General features: G+C 36.7%; 2 long non-coding RNA genes across 2 annotated transcripts; one reads left to right on the forward strand and one right to left on the reverse strand.

Moving 5' to 3' along the window:
- The first annotated feature begins 14,452 nt into the window (after positions 1–14,452).
- Positions 14,453–18,297, forward strand: LOC117341035. Its single transcript, XR_004535536.1, has 4 exons — positions 14,453–14,775; positions 15,407–15,578; positions 15,938–16,069; positions 16,792–18,297. It is a non-coding gene; the product is annotated as an uncharacterized LOC117341035 (long non-coding RNA).
- Positions 17,134–20,200, reverse strand: LOC117341036. Its single transcript, XR_004535537.1, has 2 exons — positions 19,943–20,200; positions 17,134–18,703 (listed from the first exon to the last, which is right to left on the reverse strand). It is a non-coding gene; the product is annotated as an uncharacterized LOC117341036 (long non-coding RNA).

Genomic DNA, 20,200 nt, shown 5'->3' on the forward strand with positions numbered 1-20,200 from the left:
CTAAAAGATTTTTTGAAAAAAAAAACGATTTTTGAAAATTTTTGGACTTAGAAAATGTTTGCGTTAAGTTTTTGGTGCAAGTGTTGAAAGATATTAATACATCACTTCAAACTTGTACTAGGGTGCTGATAATTGGCAATAGAGTCCCTCTGTGATTAGACTATCCCCTGCCGGAGTTAAACTAAAAGATTTTTTTTGGGGGGAAACCAGAATTTTCAAATTTTTGGACTTTAAATATTTCTGCGTTAAGTTTTTGGTGCAAGTGTTAAGAGGTTTTAATACATCACTTTATAATTGTACTAGGGTGCTGATATTTGGCAATAGAGTCCATATGGAGTAAGACAATCCCTTCCTGGAGTAAAACTTAAAACAAAAATGGATTAGGGTAATATTTTGTCAAAAAATTGAAGAAATATGTCATAAAAACAATTACATTTGTATTTAATATATTCATTTAATCTACAACAGCATAGCTCGTCTCGAAAATGTTTGTCAATAAATAATTAATTCTAATATGCAGAGCGTCAAACAAAAGTAGAAACTGCCATTTTCAAAGACTCTGGTAAGTCGCGGCCAGGACATAGAACCCAAAGCCATCCACACCTGGGTAAACGCTCAACTCCCTTGACTCTGTCTCACATTTATTTAAAAAGAGGGCGTTGTATTGTACTGTTACAACCTTTATGCTAATTTAAGGACGGCCCAAGCGTGAAAGATTTACGCGTGTATGTGTATGCGTCCTGAAGGGCGGCGTCATATAGGTGTTTGTCTCTTTGTTATAGTACAAGACTGATATCGACTTTATCGTACTACCTGACTAAAACATACTTCCGAAGACATCCAGCAAGATACACCACCCGGTCACATTATACTGAAAACTGGCGAAATGATCATCTTCTGCTTCAGTGAGGTAGCACTATAAATCGGCAAAAGTTCCGGCCTATCACAAGGAGACTTAACACGAACATACCGCAGCCTCCCAAAACACACATACGCTCTCACCACACGCTTGCATGTCGCACGCACGGGAGGCCGTCCGTAAATGACCTCAGCTGTTAATATGACGTTAAACAAAATAAACCAAACCAAACCAAACCCCAAAAAGAGAACTTAACAAAAGTTTTGCTTTAAAATCGTACTCCTTCTTAATGCCTTTATTGATTACAACCAAATCTGGTTTGAAACATTTTAAGGGAACAGCAATCATAATCTGTTTAAATGAGAGAGGTCTGACCCCTAGGGAAAGAAAGATGGGGCGCCCAAAAGGAGCACTTCGGTTATATATTGCTTTAACATGCTACTCCTCTTTAATGCCTTAATTGATTACAGCAATATTTAGTATGAAACATCATTGGGGAAGGGAAATCCCTAATTGATATAAATGAGGCTTGTCCGACCCATTGGCACAGAGGGACATGCCCCAAAAATGAGAACTTGGCTGAAATGTTGCTTTAAGATGCTGCTCCTCCTTTAAGCCAAAAAGGATAAAAACCAGATTTGATCTGAAACATAACTGCCTGCGTATAAATAGTATATGGTAATGATGCTGGATTGAGGGGTGTGTCCCTGCTATAAGTGTTTGTCAGATGACCGTTAAGGCCCATGGGCCTCTTGTTTTATGTTGTTTCGTTTCCTACCTATCTTGACCTTTTTGCCGTTTTAGTGTTGAGGGGTCGTTAAGAATGTATTAATTGCATTTTTCTGTTTGTCATAGGTTGCTCTTTTAAAAAAAATAATCAAAGAAAAAAACGTATTTACAAGAAGATTCTGACCTCTCAATAGAAAACAAATGTAATGGTCGATACCTGTCCCGGTTATATAACACGGACATGTATGACTATATAGGCCTATGTGTAGCAGACCAGAAAGACGACCTGGCCATAGGTGATTATTTTGTTAAGCAAATAACTCATGTGCTATGATATGCATAAACAAGAGGCCCAATAGGCCTGTATCGCTCACCTGGCTCTACAGCAACTTTGAAGTTGATGAGGTCATTTCTAAAGATACTATGTTGATTACCTCTTTATTCAAATAGCATTGTAGGCTAGTTTTATTCATATTAAACATTTTCTAGTCTTTCATTCCAGCATTCTATTGGCCTAATATCAGGTCTTGGAGGCTCTTGGCTATCGCAAATTTCACCCCTGTGACCTTGAATGTAGGTCAAGGTCATTTATTTGAACAAACTTTGTAGCCCTTCACCCCAGCATGCTACAGGCCCAATATCAAGTCCCTGGGCCTTTTGTTTATTGAGAAGAAGTCGTTTGAAGATTATAGCCTATTTGACCCATGTGACCTTGAATTCAGGTCAAGGTCATTTATTTGAACAAACTTTGTAGCCCTTCACCCCAGCATGCTACAGGCCCAATATCAAGTCCCTGGGCCTCTTGGTTATTGAGAAGAAGTTGTTTGAAGATTATAGCCTATTTGATCCATGTGACCTTGAATGAAGGTCAATCATTTATTTGAACAAACTTTGCAGCCCTTCACTCCAGCATGCTACATGCCCAATATCAAGTCCCTGGGCCTCGTGGTTATTGAGAAGTCGTTTGAAAATTAAAGCCTATTTGACCCATGTGAGGTCATTTATTTGAACAAACTTTGTAGCCCTTCACCCCAGCATGCTACAGGCCTAATATCAAGTCCCTGGGCCTCTTGGTTATTGAGAAGTCGTTTGAAGATTATAGCCTATTTTACCCATGTGACCTTGAATGTAGGTCAAGGTCATTTATTTGAACAAACTTTGCAGCCCTTCACTCCAGCATGCTACATGCTCAATATCAAGTCCCTGGGCCTCTTGGTTATTGAGAAGAAGTCGTTTGAAGATTATAGGCTATTTGACCCATGTGACCTTGAATGAAGATCAAGGTCATTTATTTGAACAAACTTTGTAGCCCTTTACCCCAGCAAGCTACAGGCCCAATATCAAGTCCCTGGGCCTCTTGGTTATTGAGAAGAAGTCGCTTGAAGATTATAGCCTATTTGACCCCTGTGACCTTGAATGAAGGTCAAGGTCATTTAATTGAACAAACTTTGTAGCCCTTCACCCCAGCATGCTACAGGCCCAATATCAAGTCCCTGGGCTTCTTGGTTATTGAGAAGTTTAAATGAAAAAGTTGACGCCGGACGGCCGGACAGACGGACGGACGACGGACGCCGCACCATGGCATAAGCTCACTTGCCCTTCGGGCAGGTGAGCTAAAAATAGATGTACACTTTATTTGATATATTCATTATGAAGTAGTACATACAGGCTTCATATTTGTGAAAACTAAAATAAACTGTTCCGGATTTCAAATTTCCGGATTTTCTGAAAGTGTGTTTACACCGGAAATTTACAACATATGTCAAAGGTAGATGTTGAATGTAGATCAAGGTCATTCATTTGGACAAACTTTGTAGCCGGTCACCCAAGCATGCCACAGCCCAATATTAACTCCCGGGGTCTCTGTTATAACGACGAAGCTGTTAGGTTATTTGACCTTGAAAGTAGGTCATGGTCATTAATTTGAACAAACTTGGTAGCCGTTTGCCCAGGAATGCTAGAGGCCGAATATTAACTGCCTGGGCGTTTTTGAAAAGAAGCATTCATTTGAACAAACTTGGTTACCCGTCATCCAAGCATGCTTCAGGCCTAGTATCAAGTCACTTGGACTCTTCGTTATTGAGAAGAGGTCATTTCATTTAAAGACAATCTAATTAAAATCTAGATGGTCATTCTCACTACGTTACATGAACATCTAACAACATCCCATAAGAGGTCACGTTCTGATGACCTTTGAGATGTGTGTATTTCACTTTCGAGGCGAATTTTTTCGTTACAGCATGCATCTGAAGCAAACCATTTCGACACAGCATATAGCTATATGATTTATGGGACGAAATTACTGGAAACAAATTGACAGATTATACAATCTATGCACTCTAGTCATGCTAATTCGGACATATAAAATTCACTTCCAAAATTCTGGAAGTAGTTATTTGATTGGCTTATCCAAAAGGTCACCCTGATCCAGTTTGGCAGACAAACAAGTTGATTGATATAAACACTTGAGCTTGGTTGGTTACATGCTTATTATGGATTTTTGAATTCTGAACTTTTTTATTATCATTTCCCATGCAATCAATATTTGGTATAAATGATATATTGATGTACCAATAATAATTTACTTAAGGTCAAAATTGCATGATTCAACTTGGTAGCAGTTGAAAAACAATACCAACAAAAATATTAAGTTATGTAATTTTAATCAATGACATAGAATAGTGGGGTTTGGGGTAGCTATAGGGAAACAATGTCTAAATCTGCTGTCTCTGGTGGCAGGGGATGACATTTATCTTCTAGTATTGGTCATACCATAAATATCCATATAAATAAAGTCCTAAAGCTGATGTACCTGAAATTTGAAATGGGAGAAAATCAATATCATAAGCATCCAGATACATGTATATGCATTAATAAAATATTTTATTAGCAAGGCAGTACAGATGTATTTTAAAGAATATGGTAGTATATAATGCTCACTTCAAAATTCCAAATGAAACAGTCAATAATGAAGTAAAGGAAATGACCTCACATACATACAGCAAAGCAGATATGTATGATCAATTTAAACAAAACCAAACATCCTCAGAAGCTAAAAGATAATAAACATTTTAATTGTAGTGAATTTGTAATTAAAACAGAATCATCCATAAGCCAATGTTCACATTAAATTTTGTAAGCCATGCTTGCTAGTAAAATTGAGAGAGCTCGAGAGCTCCAGACCTTACAAGTAAGGGGAATACCTGAAATACGAAATAAACTTTATCCAAATGTCGTTGATTGCTTGTTTCATATGGTCCTGTTTAAAAATACAAAAACAAAAACAAAAAAAATAACTTGAGAGATTCTCAATGTGGAATATTTCAAAAAGCCTTGAAATGAACTTTTAGAAAGTTAAACAAACTTGCCCATCCCACACCAAGTCTGCATTTCAAATACTCATAACAATGTTCTGAAAATCCAAATAAGCACACAAATGAGTTTCTTCTTACCCTACTGCCAGACATTTTGATGGTAAGATCATCATGTCTCATAAAGGACATTTCTCCAAGTGTCTTACGTTTGGTGTTTAGGTCAGAGGAAACTCGGGTTACTCTCAAACAGAGAAATACACGTTATAACCCTGCTTCAGTGCCCCTCCTCACTAATAATAACTTTGAAAACTTGTTATTACTTATTTTTTCTGTCTTGTGTGCATTCTTAGAGGATTAATCCTAATGAAGCATTCAGCATAGAATGATAATTACTAGCTAACCAGCATTATATCTGCCAACACAAGTATGTGTCTATCTTTGATTTATTCAAATCATTTTCTTTCAACAATGTTCCCAGCCTTACTGGCATAGAATACTTACTGGAACATGTTCATCTACATATATCTCTACAACTGTATAAATTTATACATATAGCAGTCTATTTCACACACAAAAAGTCTGACACAACATATATGCTTGAATTCAGACAAAAGCTGGAGTGTGTCACATGTTGATCATCATCCACTTGTAGTAAGCACAGTAACACTATACGAACTTTATATATATGGGGTTGGGGATATGTGCCCTAACATGAATATATATATAAGAATCCAACCTATAACAGCACACCATGATCCAAACATTGTAGAATTCACAACCAGCTAAACGCAAGAACAGCTATTTGGTATTTTCAGTAATCCTCTATCACCTCTATTATCAACCATACCATGTGACATTTTTTCTGAATTATATATACCACTGTTGCAAACCTGAAATTATATGAGTAAGTCTCACTTTTTCATCTTCCATGTATTTTATTATGTAAAATGCAAAAAGAGTAAATTTACCAATTTCCGTTGATACATGCATGTACAGAAATTCGGCAAACACATCTAGAACCTTTTACTATTTGTACCAGTATGATAACATACAAACGTATGTAATATACTCTTGTAAAGTAAAAAGTCTAAATTAAATGCATATACTGGATAAATATTGATAATTCTGATGCAAAACAAAATACAGTAATGATGAAATTTAGTGTAAAATACAGTAATGATGAAATTTAGTGTAACATTTTTTTTACTTGTATTCAAAATATGTACTATCACTTTATTTATCTTTCGACAAAAGTGATGTTTCCTGATGAAACCAAGACCATTTATTGCGTTATAAAAACAGCAGAAACTAAAAGTTGTCGATCGTACTCGCGCAGCTGCTTGTGTTATCGACTCGCTCTTGCACGACGTCAAGTTACTGCGGTGTTTCGTTCAAATAATACGGATTTGTGGAAACTTTGACTAATTTATTTGGTACGTTATGAGTGATAGAATTGTGTATTGTGGTCAGTTTTTTCTTGGCTTCAATTGTATATACATTGTATAATGATAACTATTTTTTATCCAAAAAATCATTAAAATTTGTCGATTTGTGCTGCGTACAGTATAGAACTATACATCACATGTACTTTATTGACAAAAAAAACCAACTTTTTGGAGGATTCCTGTAAAATAGTGGAACATGCATAACATTGAGAGTATTGACTACCACTATTGTGAATCACAGGCATTATTTCTCGCTATGTTTTAAGTAATGTGAGATACAAAATCGAATCCGCGCTTGGACGATTACGCCGGCTGAAACATGACGTCAACAATTCAAAATAGTCGAAAAAAAAGTTGGGTTGTTTTTTCAACTCATAAAATTCATCAATGACAATATTTTATTCTCATAAACATATAAAGTGTAGAGAATTATATACATACACAATTTGTACAGGCCATATGATATAATACATCGATACATTTGTTAAGCAAGAGATTATCTTAAATATTGTTGAGTCGTATACTTATTTCTTTAATTAATTTCACAAGTGATTTCAATTCATCGTCTACTACAAAATTAAAAAGTGTATTAAATTTGAATGTACTTTGTCTTTCATAATAGTATCTAGAAATATATTTTTTCTGTTTAATGCTATTTGATGATCGCTACAATTAAATAGATAATAGAATTCGTCTCCTATTTCATTCAGTAGAAAAGTTGGTCAAATGAAATTTTACAAAAAAACAAATGTTGTTGGATATTTTCTCCTGTTTTACTATGTATATTCGGTATCTCAATAGGTAAACAAATAAGGGAGATACGACCATTTCCCTACCACCGGCGTAGTTTGGCGTAGTTCGGAGTTTTAAAAAAGGGGTTAAGTGAAAAACTGCACATGGAATACATGTATACACACAAAGTATACATGGATTTATCTTTCCCAAATATGTACACAACCGACAGGTTCCATGCTCCAAATCTTACCCTACCCACCCACTTGGGTCAAGCCCTGAGTTACTGTACTTTATGCACTGTACATATGTTGGGTTTTATCAATAACGATTGCCATTCGATGTATATAAGCTGTGGTTACAAAATATCACCACCAAAATGGGAGTAATCTATGTAATAGGAGCAGTTACTCCAAAATGTTTTAAAGAGAAAAAACATAAGTACACACTAATTGTTAATCGATTTATTCTAGCCCAACCAGCAATATGCCCCCTTCCTTTTAAACGACTTCTTCTAAATAGCCAAAATACCCAGGGACTTGATATTGGGTCTGAAGCATGCTGGGGTGAAGGGCTACCAAGTTTGTTCAAATGAATGACCTTGACCTTCATTCAAGGTCACAGGAGTCAAAAAGGCTAAAAATTTTAAATGACTTCTTCTCAATAACCAACAGATCCAGAGACCTAATATTTGGCCTGCAGCATGCTAGGGTGAAGGGCTCCCAAGTTTGTTCAAATGAATGACCTTGATCTTCATTCAAGGTCACAGGAGTCAAAAAGGCTGAAATCTTTAAACGACTTCTTCTCAATAACCAAGAGGCCCAGGGAGCTGATATTTGGCCTGTAGCATGCTGGGGTGAAGGGCTACCAAGTTTGTTCAAATGAATGACCTTGACCTTCATTCAAGGTCACAGGAGTCAAAAAGGCTAAAAATTTTAAATGACTTCTTCTCAATAACCAAGAGTCCCAGAGACCTAATATTTAGCCTGTAGCATGCTGGGGTGAAGGGCTCCCAAGTTTGTTCAAATGAATGACCTTGATCTTCATTCAAGGTCACAGGAGTCAAAAAGGCTGAAATCTTTAAACGACTTCTTCTCAATAACCAAGAGGCCCAGGGAGTTGATATTGGGTCTGTAGCATGCTTGGGTAAAGGGCTACCAAGTTTGTTGAAATGAATTACCTTGACCTTCATTCAAGGTCACAGGAGTCAAAAAGGCTAAAATCTTTAAACAACTTCTTCTCAATAACCAAGAGTCCCAGAGACCTAATATTTAGCCTGTAGCATGCTGGGGTGAAGGGCTCCCAAGTTTGTTCAAATGAATGACCTTGATCTTCATTCAAGGTCACAGGAGTCAAAAAGGCTAAAATCTTTAAACGAATTCTTCTCAATAACCAACAGTCCCAGGGAGTTGATATTGGGTCTGTAGCATGCTGGAGTGAAGGGCTACCTAGTTTGTTCAAATGAATGACCTTGACCTTCATTCAATGTCACAGGGACCAAACAGGCTAAAATCTTTAAACGACTTCTTCTCAATAACCAAGAGTCCCAGGGAGTTGATATTGGGTTTGTAGCATGCTGTGGTAAAGGGCTACCAAATTTGTTCAAATGAATGACCTTGACCTTCATTCAAGGTCACAGGAGTCAAAAAGGCTAAAATATTTAAACGACTTCTTCTCAATAACCAACAGTCCCAGAGACCTAATATTTGGCCTGTAGCATGCTGGGGTAAAGGGCTACCAAGTTTGTTCAAATGAATGACCTTGACCTTCATTCAAGGTCACTGGAGTCAAAAAGGCTAACATTTTAAAACGACTTCTTCTCAATAACCAAGAGTCCCAGGGAGTTTATATTGGGTCTGTAGCATGCTGCGGTAAAGGGTTACCAAGTTTGTTCAATTGAATGACCTTGACCTTCATTCAAGGTCACAGCGGTCAAAAAGGATAAAAATTTTAACAACTTCTTCTCAATTACCAACAGTCCCAGAGACCTAATATTTGGCCTGTAGCATGCTGGGGTGAAGGGCTCGCAAGTTTGTTCAAATGAATGACCTTGATCTTCATTCAAGGTCACAGGAGTCAAAAAGGCTAAAATCTTTAAACGACTTCTTCTCAATAACCAAGAGTCCCAGGGAGTTGATATTAGGTCTGTAGCATGCTTGGGTAAAGGGCTACCAAGTTTGTTGAAATGAATGACCTTGACCTTCATTCAAGGTCACAGGAGTCAAAAAGGCTAAAATCTTGAAACGACTTCTTCTCAATAACCAAGAGTCCCATGGAGTTAATATTGGGTCTGTAGCATGCTGGGGTAAAGGGCTACCAAGTTTGTTCAAATGAATGACCCTGACTCGCATTCAAGGTCACGTCGATCAAGTATGCTTAAATCTTTGAATGACTTTTAGTGAAAAGCCAAAGTGCAGAGAAACATTATTATATTGGTCCTGTAGCATGCTTTCAAATAACTGCAGGATCCATATATGAAAAGATCACTGCATTGCAGGTTTGTTGTGTCACCCGGTTATTTTGATATCGCTGTAGTGATTTGCTCGAATCGTGTAACAGGGTTTGACCACTGACAGACAGTACAGGATATGAGCATTTTTTCCCTCTTCATCTTCCTATTCTTCTTTGACCGTCTATCAGAGAAGACGTATATTTTCCAAATGATGTAGTTCTTGATCAATATCTATTCACATCCTGGGCACCACATGTCAAGGATTTATATGCCTTATCGTAATAAAGTACAGTGGAACCTTTATAAACCGAACATGCATGACATATGAATATTTGTTCGGTTTACCGAGGGGTCGGTTTGGAGAAGTTGATCGAAATGACCGGTCGAATTGCGGATATGATTGGTCGGCCGATGTTTTGTTAGAATGGATCCGATTACAAACCTCTATGTGAAGGAGTTTGCATGTACAGAGATTTGATACGCCAACATCCACACCTACAATCCGACTATGTTCCATTGTTATCATCGTAAGTTCCATATTTTAACATTACCGATTTTTTTCTCGAAATATGTTTTTTTTTACCGCTACCACAATGTCTGCTTTCAGAAATATGTTCAAATAATGTAACAATTATTTGCGTGTTCTTTGTTTTATTAATGTGTAGTTTACTCAGCATGTCTGAAAAATATCAGAAAATGTATCAAAATATGGGAAAAAAGTATCCCTGTCTGAAAGCTAAATGAAAAAATAAGTCACCAAAAAATCTCCGTCGTTTCGACGAAAAAGACGATAGATGATAAAAAGCCCAAAAATCCGATGGGTTTCGCGTAAGAAATAAGACGAAAAGGCAAAATGGCAAAATATGGGAAAAAAGTATCCCTGTCTGAAAGCTAAATGGAAAAATAAGTCACCAAAAAATCTCCGTCGTTTCGACGAAAAAGACGATAGATGATAAAAAGCCCAAAAATCCGATGGGTTTCGCGTAAGAAATAAGATGAAAAGGCGAAATGGCAGAAACTGGCCATCGTAAATTTATGATAAATCTGTAGTAGTAGTAGATAAAGAATTGGCACGATTATGTATTGTAATTTAACCGAAATGATAGTTTCAAAAGTTACCAGTAAACTTAATATTTAAAAAAAATATTTGTAGGTATCCAGATATTTCACATACTTCGATATATTTCGATATAACGGGCCTTTCATTCGGACTATCGGGCCTTCGGACCATTGGGCCTTTGGACTATCGCTGCCCCTGGACTATCAGGGTATCACCTTTGTTTATGTCCGCTTCGCATCACCAATAGCTGTATTTCACAAAATGTTTAGAAAATATATACAGTTATCACTATGAGCTTGATATTATGAATAAAAAAAACTTGCGTTCATATTTAGTGATTTTCTCAAGAGACATAACTCCTTTGATTTGAAGATCTCGTCAAATTAAGAATCAAACTATTGCATGTAAGGTAATATAGGTAACGCAGATAACCTTAGAGAGTATCGTTACCTGTAATTAGTGCCTACTATACACCCGCAACGAAGTTAAGGGGTATACTGGAATCGGTCCGTCCGTCCGTCCGAACGGCCAAAGTCTACTAATTGGGTGTAGTGTTACCGTTTTGTCTGCCGACATGAGGTGTGCTCGGCAAATTTCAAAATCTATTTCACTTTGTAAACACAAAGAGGTATGGCGCTTATTGGCCTGTTTCGACCTAACGGTGACCGTTTTCAAAATCAAAAAAATAAATGTTAAAAACTGACTTTTAGAATACAAACCATAAATCTATAACATATAAAAAAATATTTGCGAAAAAAATATTTTTTCATTGCCCTGGATATTTCATTAAATGACCGTAAAGTTTCATCATCGGGCTATTTGCAACTTTAGAATGGGGTTTCCCCGCATGCATATCATTTTTTGACATAGAGGGCATCGGGACACCAACTTTTACAATGTCTAATTTTAATCTATGTACCAAAAGACAACTAAAATCCTATTCTTAAAAATTGGTCCTCTGATGCGCTGGTATGGAAAAGTTGAAAATACGAAGTTGATACAATATTTTAATTTTAGCATTAAAATGACTAATTTTCTTCAAATTTGGTCACGAGGTTTAGTGTTTAAAATGTTCGGCGAAGTTAGATTGCTAGTTTTGTCGGACCTATTTTTGTTAGAGTTAAGGCCCCTTGCCTAACGAAAAATTAGTTTCCTGTTTTGGGTTCAATAATCCCCGCAAATATTATCCGATTGTCATACATAAGTTCAAAAATGTTAAACTACAACATGAGATGAGCGCAGGGAAAAGAAATTCCACGAAATTGCTTTTAACATCTGGCATGCTTTATTATTGTATTTTGTAGATTGATCGTGCAGTTATTCAGGTTGCAGACGACATAACGTTGGCAACGTATATCCCTATTCGCGGGGATCGCATCGCCGTTAAAGACTTCTGCGCAAACAGAAAAAGGAACCTCGCGGAGGAAAGGAAGCAAGCACTTCTCCAATCCCTTAAAAAGAAACTTGATCCGGAGTATCGCCAAGATGATGGAAAGCACGTTAAAAAGTTTAAGCATTTGCCTGGAAACAAAAACGCACAAAAACACACTAGAAAAATTGAATTAGGACTGTTGACGGCAGACGGAAAGGGTCTGAGACAAGTAAGGAGTAAAAATGGAGGTGGAACTAGAAAAGTTGATGTGGACAAATCTCTTCAAAAAGAAGAGCTTATTAAGATGGCAAAATCTTTATATTTTCCCTACGGATACTCGAAGTTGGGCTCTGTAGACGACTTCCACTTTGATCTGCTAGATTTTTCGGAGGAAATTTGGAAAGGGCAGGAACGTATTGGAGAACTTTACGAGAAAACAGGAATGCCTTTATTACGATTTTCCCTGTCCATAACTTCAAAGGGATCAAAGGAAACCGCTAGTACTTCAAAAAAGAATATGCAGGTATTCCCTAGTCCAGGAAAATCGCCCGTATCCTCATCTACACACGAATCTTCTTTTCTTCACTTGTCGGCTCAGGACCAATCAACGCCTCTTCATTCTCCTGACGAATATTCATCAACGAAATCTTTGCCAGACCTTTTTACAGTGGCTCTTGAAGAATCGGGCTTACAGGACATAGCTGCCAAAACGACTGTATCTTCAGAAACATCGATCAGCGACAGCGGTATGCATTATCACGATGCTGATATTGCATTCAATGTTCCACGGGAACATTTAATTGAGACTACTACTAACATAATCACAACTGAAACTGACACGAACCATTCAGTTACAGTGTCTGAAGGAGGAAATGATCTGCACATCCCATTATTGACAGATTTCCAAACAACTGGTCAGCAACAAAACTCTCCAGAAAATTATGCCAATGATACAACTGAGACGGTAACCACAGACCACCGCGTAGAATATGTAAATGAACACTCAAAGACAGTTGCGAATGTCAATATAGACATCCATCGCGGCGCTCTTGCTTTCAGAGAACTCATTGGTTATTTTAAAGACCCCGATATCGGTGACAAAATCATCACTATTAACATAATCCTTCCAAATGGAGAAACAGAAAGAGGAGAAGACACTGGAGGTGTACTACGGGATTTGTTAAGTGAGTTCTGGACCATGTTTTACGATACCTGCACGATGGGACAGGATGCAAAGGTTCCTGTTCTGCGACATGATATAAGCCCTACAGAGTGGGAAGCTATTGGCAGGATATTGATGTACGGGTACCGTACAACTGGGTATTGGCATGTAAAGCTGTCCAAATCGTTTGTCCTCTCAATAATTATGCAGGAGGAGGTCGACAGTACATATCTCTTTGAAGATTTTTTTAAAATTTTGTAGCCTTGCCTAACAAGGATGTTTTGAAGAAAGCATACGCAGATTTTAATTCTGTCTCCTTGGATGATTTTCTTGAGAGTGTTGAAATGTATGACTGCAAGACTATCCCAAATGCTGAAATTGTGAAGGCTGTTATGCTCGAAATAGCACATGCACAGTTAATACAGAAGCCAACATTTGTCAGGAATTGCATGAAGCGCGAGTTAACAAATGCTAGACTGGACAAGACAAAGGTGGAAGAGCTGTACACAAGAATAGTGCCAACAAACAGGAAAGTTGTTGCGTTGTTGCATTTTCCTGACGAAATGAACACTGTAAAATTGGAGACCGCTAGACACTTAAAAAGATACGTAAAGGATATGGACAGGGAAAAACTTATTCCTGAGGTTTTGCACCGGTTCAGACCTGCTGACAACCAAACAAGTATCTGTAGAATTTACATCACTAACTGGTATGGAAAGAAGACCTATTGCCCATACATGTGGGTGTATTTTAAAAATCCCCAAAATGTACGAAAGTTACATGGACTTCAGGTCAGAATTTGACAATGTGCTGAGTCACAATATCTGGATCATGGACATCATATAATCCCGATTGTTGCAACATCTCGTCTATATATTCTTCAGTTCGTCAACGATATCTTGTTTAAGGTCACCTGAGGCAAAGTCTCAGGAAAAGAGACATGTTGTCTTTAATAGTTTTGAACTCAGGGGACCGTTAGGGTAGAAATGGAAAGGTCATATTTACAGATAAAACTATCACATCAAGTTTAATTTTTGGGAAACAAGAGTAATATATGAAACAAATCGGCTTAGGTTTTGAACTACATCAATTTGAAATCATTTCCACAGTTTATCAATTGTATTTATTTGCTAATAAGTACGTAATAAAACAATATTGTTTCGTCAATGTTGAGCGAAAGACTAATTTTCAAAGTAAAAGAAAACAGCTTGAAATTTAAAGCGACTATTCGGGGAAGAAATAGGTCAAAGTTGAAAAAACGGCAAATCCATAAAGAAAATGCACTCTTACGAAAAATTCTTATTGAAGTTTTGGCGATATGTAACCCCTAGAATTAAAAAATAATAATTTTCTGGGGAATCCTCTCACTGTCGAATGACGAGATAAAATGCAAATTTCCCGCTTTGGGCGCATGCGCAAGAATCTAGGCAAGTAGAACGTAAACATAAGCGGCAGAAACATGGCTTCCGAAGCCAAGAGATGTCGGCCTAGAATTGTAATGAGTTCGGCAACATAGCGACGTAAATAGAAATGGTCACAGGTCAACCCGATTATACGACTGGGGAAACAACACACTAGGTGGAAGACATTCAATGAAGAAAATAGTTTCTCTACAAACGAGCATGCAGCACGGATTCTTCTGGATAAGTGGTAAGCCCGTAGCCTGCGTAGGGTCAGTTCTATTCTATTGCCGCACATTTTATATCGTTATCAGAATGTAACTCGTAAATGTCCTTAATTTTGTTGACAAACAATGCATAAAGTATGTTGCTTAAGTGTAATGGTTATTAGTTTCAAGCAACATAAATGAAAAATGATGTGTAGAATGAAGAGATAGACACATTCCACCTCCGTTTTATGGGGCCCCGTAAGGGGTAATTTATACGGTTTTTTTTATTGTTCGCATATCACAGCTATAGGCTATATTTATGCCACTATCATTTTAATTATGAAAAATTATAAATTGATGTATGACTGATGATTAATGTCAGACCTATCAAGCTTACTGTTTTCTTTATTAAATACAAAATGGTGTATGTGTAAAGTTCAGTAGGACTTTCAGGACGACTATCATATTACATGTAGGCATATAGGCCTATATGTTTCAGATATACAGTTGACTCATAATATAAACGATTTGCAAATAATATTGGTGTATGGCTTCAAATACAAGTGCTGTTTTGTTCCATTCTTTGAAATGTGGTAAAAATTACGATTTGTGGGGAAAAGATTATCATTATAACTTAGCATGCAGTACATAATTATTTTTATATTTTTCAAGTGCACTTCATTGACACAAGAAGTTCATGCAGGTGAAGGCATCCCGACACCAGCTGAAACTTCTATGGGACCGCCATCACATGTGTGCACCCCTACACCAGTAACATCTACGCCTGCACATGCCCATAAAGAACCTATAGCTATAGATAGACCTCCGATGTCTCAGATATAGAGTAAGTTCTTGGATCTAACTATGTTGGATTTATAACCCCTCAAAATATACATTGATGTATCTTAATTTTTTTATTCAGTGTTCATCGTTCCGTGTTGAAGTAAACTGTAGCAGGTCACACATATATGACATTGTAATTCCATAAATGTTTTTACTATTTTGTTTTTTACAACATATTTTAACTGTTAGACCCAGCACCATATTGTATGGTAGGGTGAGCAGTCAAACATACTAAATTTATATTCTGTAATTATAAACATTCTCTGCTACTGCATGTCATGAATAAATAATACACCATTTCGGGCATATATATTTGTTTTTAAAAGAATTGTGTAATTTTTCATAATTTTAATATTTCAGAGCTCAGTCATCACACTCGTCTGATTTATCTTGTGTGGAAGCATTACAATCAGACTCCCAGAGTAACATTAATGCCAGCTTGCTTTCCCATTACCAACAGAAGGCTAAAGAGGATGACACCTCATTTATTGAGTAAGTATGTTGTGTTATTTTTGATGGTGTGTTCTTATTGCTATAATAATACATTTACTTGTATATATAGTAAAGAGGTATTGGTACGCCCAATTTCCCCGCAGGACATTATGTTCTCTCACCTGTCATCCTGCACACAGTCTGTAAATGGATGACCTTGCTGTCAATGTCATTCAAGGTCACACAGGTCTAACATCCTGAATAGTAAACTAATAGGACATTTTTGTCAATAACCAAGAAACATATAATTATAACTGTAATATGCTGCTGTGGAGGAGTACTGGGGCGGCATCCGACGTCTGTCCCGCTGTCTTTCTGTCTGGCCATCCGGTGTCCACGTTTTACTTTAAACAACTTTTTCTCAATAACCAAGAGGCACAGGGACTTGATATTATGCCTGTAGCATGCTGGTGTAAAAGGCTACCAAGTTTGTTCAAAATGAATGACATTCATTCTATGTAATTTGGGTTAAATATAGGCTTAATCTTGTTAAAAAAAATGGTTTCTCACTAGCAGAGGCACTGAAACCTAATTGTATGCTGGAAGTTAATTGTTATTGATAAACCTAGCCTACTTAGATTTTGATAAAGCGGTAATCTTCATAGTATCTTCAGAAATAACTGAGATAACTTCAAAGTTGCTGTATAGCCAAGTGAGCGATACAGGTTCATTGGGCCTCTTGTTTAAATGAATTACATTGTACATTATCTTTTACTATCCAGTATACCTCAGACACATCAACCTGAACACTTGCCAATGGCTGAAGATCCCATAGAAATGGAAGAGGTTGATGTTGATGATGATGATGAGCTTGCAGAGGATGAAGGAGACATTGTGGAAACAGACACTCAAAATGATAGTGTTGAAGAAAGGAAATCCATATGCTTCCAAAGTGCCCTGTTGTAACTCACGTCAGTTCGAATACCCACAACTTGTCAAAGAAAAGCATGTGGTGCAAATATCATTCTCCAATGGAGATATGTTGGATGTGCAGTACAGTTGAAATGAATTGGAGGAGCAGCATTTGGTTCTAGTCCTGGATCCTCTGGTTCACCTACATTTTCGCAAAGGTCAAAAACTAGGCCTGGCTGACGATACACTAGCTGAAGAACTAAATTTATCAGTGGCTTTGGGTCCATCCTTCTGATTATATCCTAATACATAAAACAATTATTATAGAACAAATCCATGTGGGTGGGAGTACTGTAGCATTCTAATGTATAAAAATAACTGTTTTTCCTTATTTTTGGTTTTTGAGTTGATAAATTTTAATGCACTTATATTTAACTTATCTATTTTCCCTCAAATTTCATCCCAAATTTTTCTACTAAGGTTTTATTTAAGGTATGTATGCGTTTTTTGATAATTGTTTGTGGAAGTAAGTATTGTGTAAATGTGGTGTTCAATTTCAGAACATGTAGGAGGTAGGTGTTCACTTAATGGTGTATTGCAGGTGTTTACATTTCAGTACTAGTGTGTGTTTGAGAGTGTTCACTTGACAGTAAATGCAGGTGTTCTTTCAACATTGTGTGTAGGAAGTGTTCAATTATCAGTTTGCAGGAAGTGTTCACTTATCAGTTTGTGTAGGAAGTGTTCACTAGCAGTGTGTATAGGAAGTGTTCACTATCAGTGTGTGTAGGAAGTGTTCACTTATCAGTGTGTGTAGGAAGTGTTCAATTATCAGTGTGTGTAGGAATTATTCACTATCAGTTTGTAGGAAGTGTTCAATTATCAGTGTGTGTAGGAAGTGTTCACTATCAGTTTGTAGGAAGTGTTCAATTATCAGTGTGTATACGAAGTGTTCACTTGTGAGAATGTGTTTGAGGTGCACGTGTGTACTAACATTGTGTGTAGTTGTTATTAACTTATAACATTGTGTTCATAGATGGTTCATTCTGATAAATGTGTTAATCAAGTGTCTAGTTGCATATTTTTTCAATATTCTGTGAACTAAAATGAAATACCCCCATGTGTAATGTAAATACCTACCTAGAGAAACAGGTCTTATAACCATACCATTCACTTGGTTGGTTAAAAATTAGGTGTTCATACACATATGGGATGTATGTTTGATGTGTGAGAGGGTCTGTGCATTTTTGGTAAAATTTAACACTTTCAGTGAGTAATAGTATAAATTGTCTCCTGAATGCTTTGGTAAAATGTCTACTGTTCTTTTTGTCTGTGTACATGCCAAAGAAATATCAAAATAAAAAAGATATGAAAAGAAATAATACAGTACTTTGTAATTGATTATCAACAAGTCAAAATAATTTGAATGATGAAGTAAATTGTGGATAACATTCATAAAACAGTAGCATACAGAAAGTCACACTACTAATATTACAAAAATATGATTATTAGCTTTGTATGATAGGAGCGCAAGGTTCATGTAGATCCCTTCTCCTTTGCTGTTGCAATGTCAGTACCCTGGCCCGATCCTCCTGCTGCAGCACAGCAACTGTACCACGTGCACCCCTTGGCCCCCTTCCTCTACCTCGCCCTCTCCATCCTTGGACTGCTGTCTGCCCCGAGACCCCTTCCTCGACCCCTTAGCCGTCCACAGGTTCCTCCCCTCCTCCTTAATCCCCTCCCCCTCCTTGGGGATGTATGGACTTGTGCATATTCATAATCTATCTGATGAGAAAGCAAGAAATTATTGTAAGAGCAAAACTGAAGGAAAAAGTTTACAATGCAATGCAACAGAAAAGTTTACTGATGAATTTTATATTGCTATGCATATCGAAGACAAAATATAAATACATTTGTATATACATGTATATTTGTATACATGTACATACTAATTCATTTATATATGTGTAACAATAGAAAACTAAAGAAATTTGCATGTTCAGCAACCAAAAGTAGGTATTCTAATACACTTCAGTTAACAAGATCACATAAGCCTGGTATGAAAATATGATTAGTCTATAGCTATATACGTATGCTCTATTTGGTATATTGATTATGTTTGGTGATCAATGACAGCAGCATTCCTTTAAATGGTAATGATGGGGGTAAGACTTTGGTATCAAAAGAATTCTTCAAGTGCAAAATTTAAATAATGTTATACATACAGCAGTACTATGCAAACTATTACAACTTTCCATGGGGGAACTCATTATTCAAAATTAAACATAATTGAAATTTATTCAATATATAGAGACAAATAAAATAACAATATAAAATGGCATATTTTGAGTATTTCTTTTATAAAGAATCAATAGATCTTTAAATATATACAAATAGTTTAGCTTTATTAATTGATAATAGTAAATTGAGCTGTCCAAAATTGGAAACTCCGTCCTAAACAGGGAGCTCGAGGTTGAATTGGCAATTCATTACATGAAGTTCTTCAAACTGATGAGAAAACAAAACACATATCGTCATGGAAGTAAGAATCTTGGAGCTAAGAGGCTTTGTCAATAGCCGTTACGTGCATGTGCATGTATACATGTATAACATATTGGTAATTGAAACGTTTCCCGAAGCTTCACTTCTGTCGAGAAATACATGTAGGTCTACATGCATGATATTTGATTGTTTAAATTACTGTAAGCATTCACCTCATCTACTCATATCCTGTTAAATCAATAACACTATGTCTTGATTGTTTTCTAATATATATATATATATATATATATATGCCTACACAACTATTGATTTAGTGTAAATGAATTGATCACGATATCACCGGTGACGATGACATACATTAGATTACCCCACATTGGGCCCCATCTCTGCATCGGATGCCGATTCACACCGATTTCAGTTTTTATTGTTATTATTGCATGTATTAAGTCATATGAAAACAATCTTTAGGCATAAGTCCCACACATGCATCATATATGACATGTTAATTAAGTGTTTACGTACCGTGTTACTGCTTTGACTGCTTGATGAATCGGACATCTCTAAAAATTCACGTGTTTCTGTTGACGTTTTCTCACTGCCTCGTTTTCGAAATACCACGTGACTTATAAAAATAGATATGTGTTATATTAGGACAGGGCTTTTCCCGAATTAAAGTGGTCAAAACTGGACAATGCAAGCAGAACTTGACCATCGCATTGCTGTGATAGAACTTTTGGAAGACCAGATAATGCATCTAGACTAAGTTTGTTTCCCCGAATA

Source organism: Pecten maximus, chromosome 13 (assembly GCF_902652985.1).
Source record: "Pecten maximus chromosome 13, xPecMax1.1, whole genome shotgun sequence".
In the NCBI taxonomy this organism is placed as follows: domain Eukaryota; kingdom Metazoa; phylum Mollusca; class Bivalvia; order Pectinida; family Pectinidae; genus Pecten; species Pecten maximus.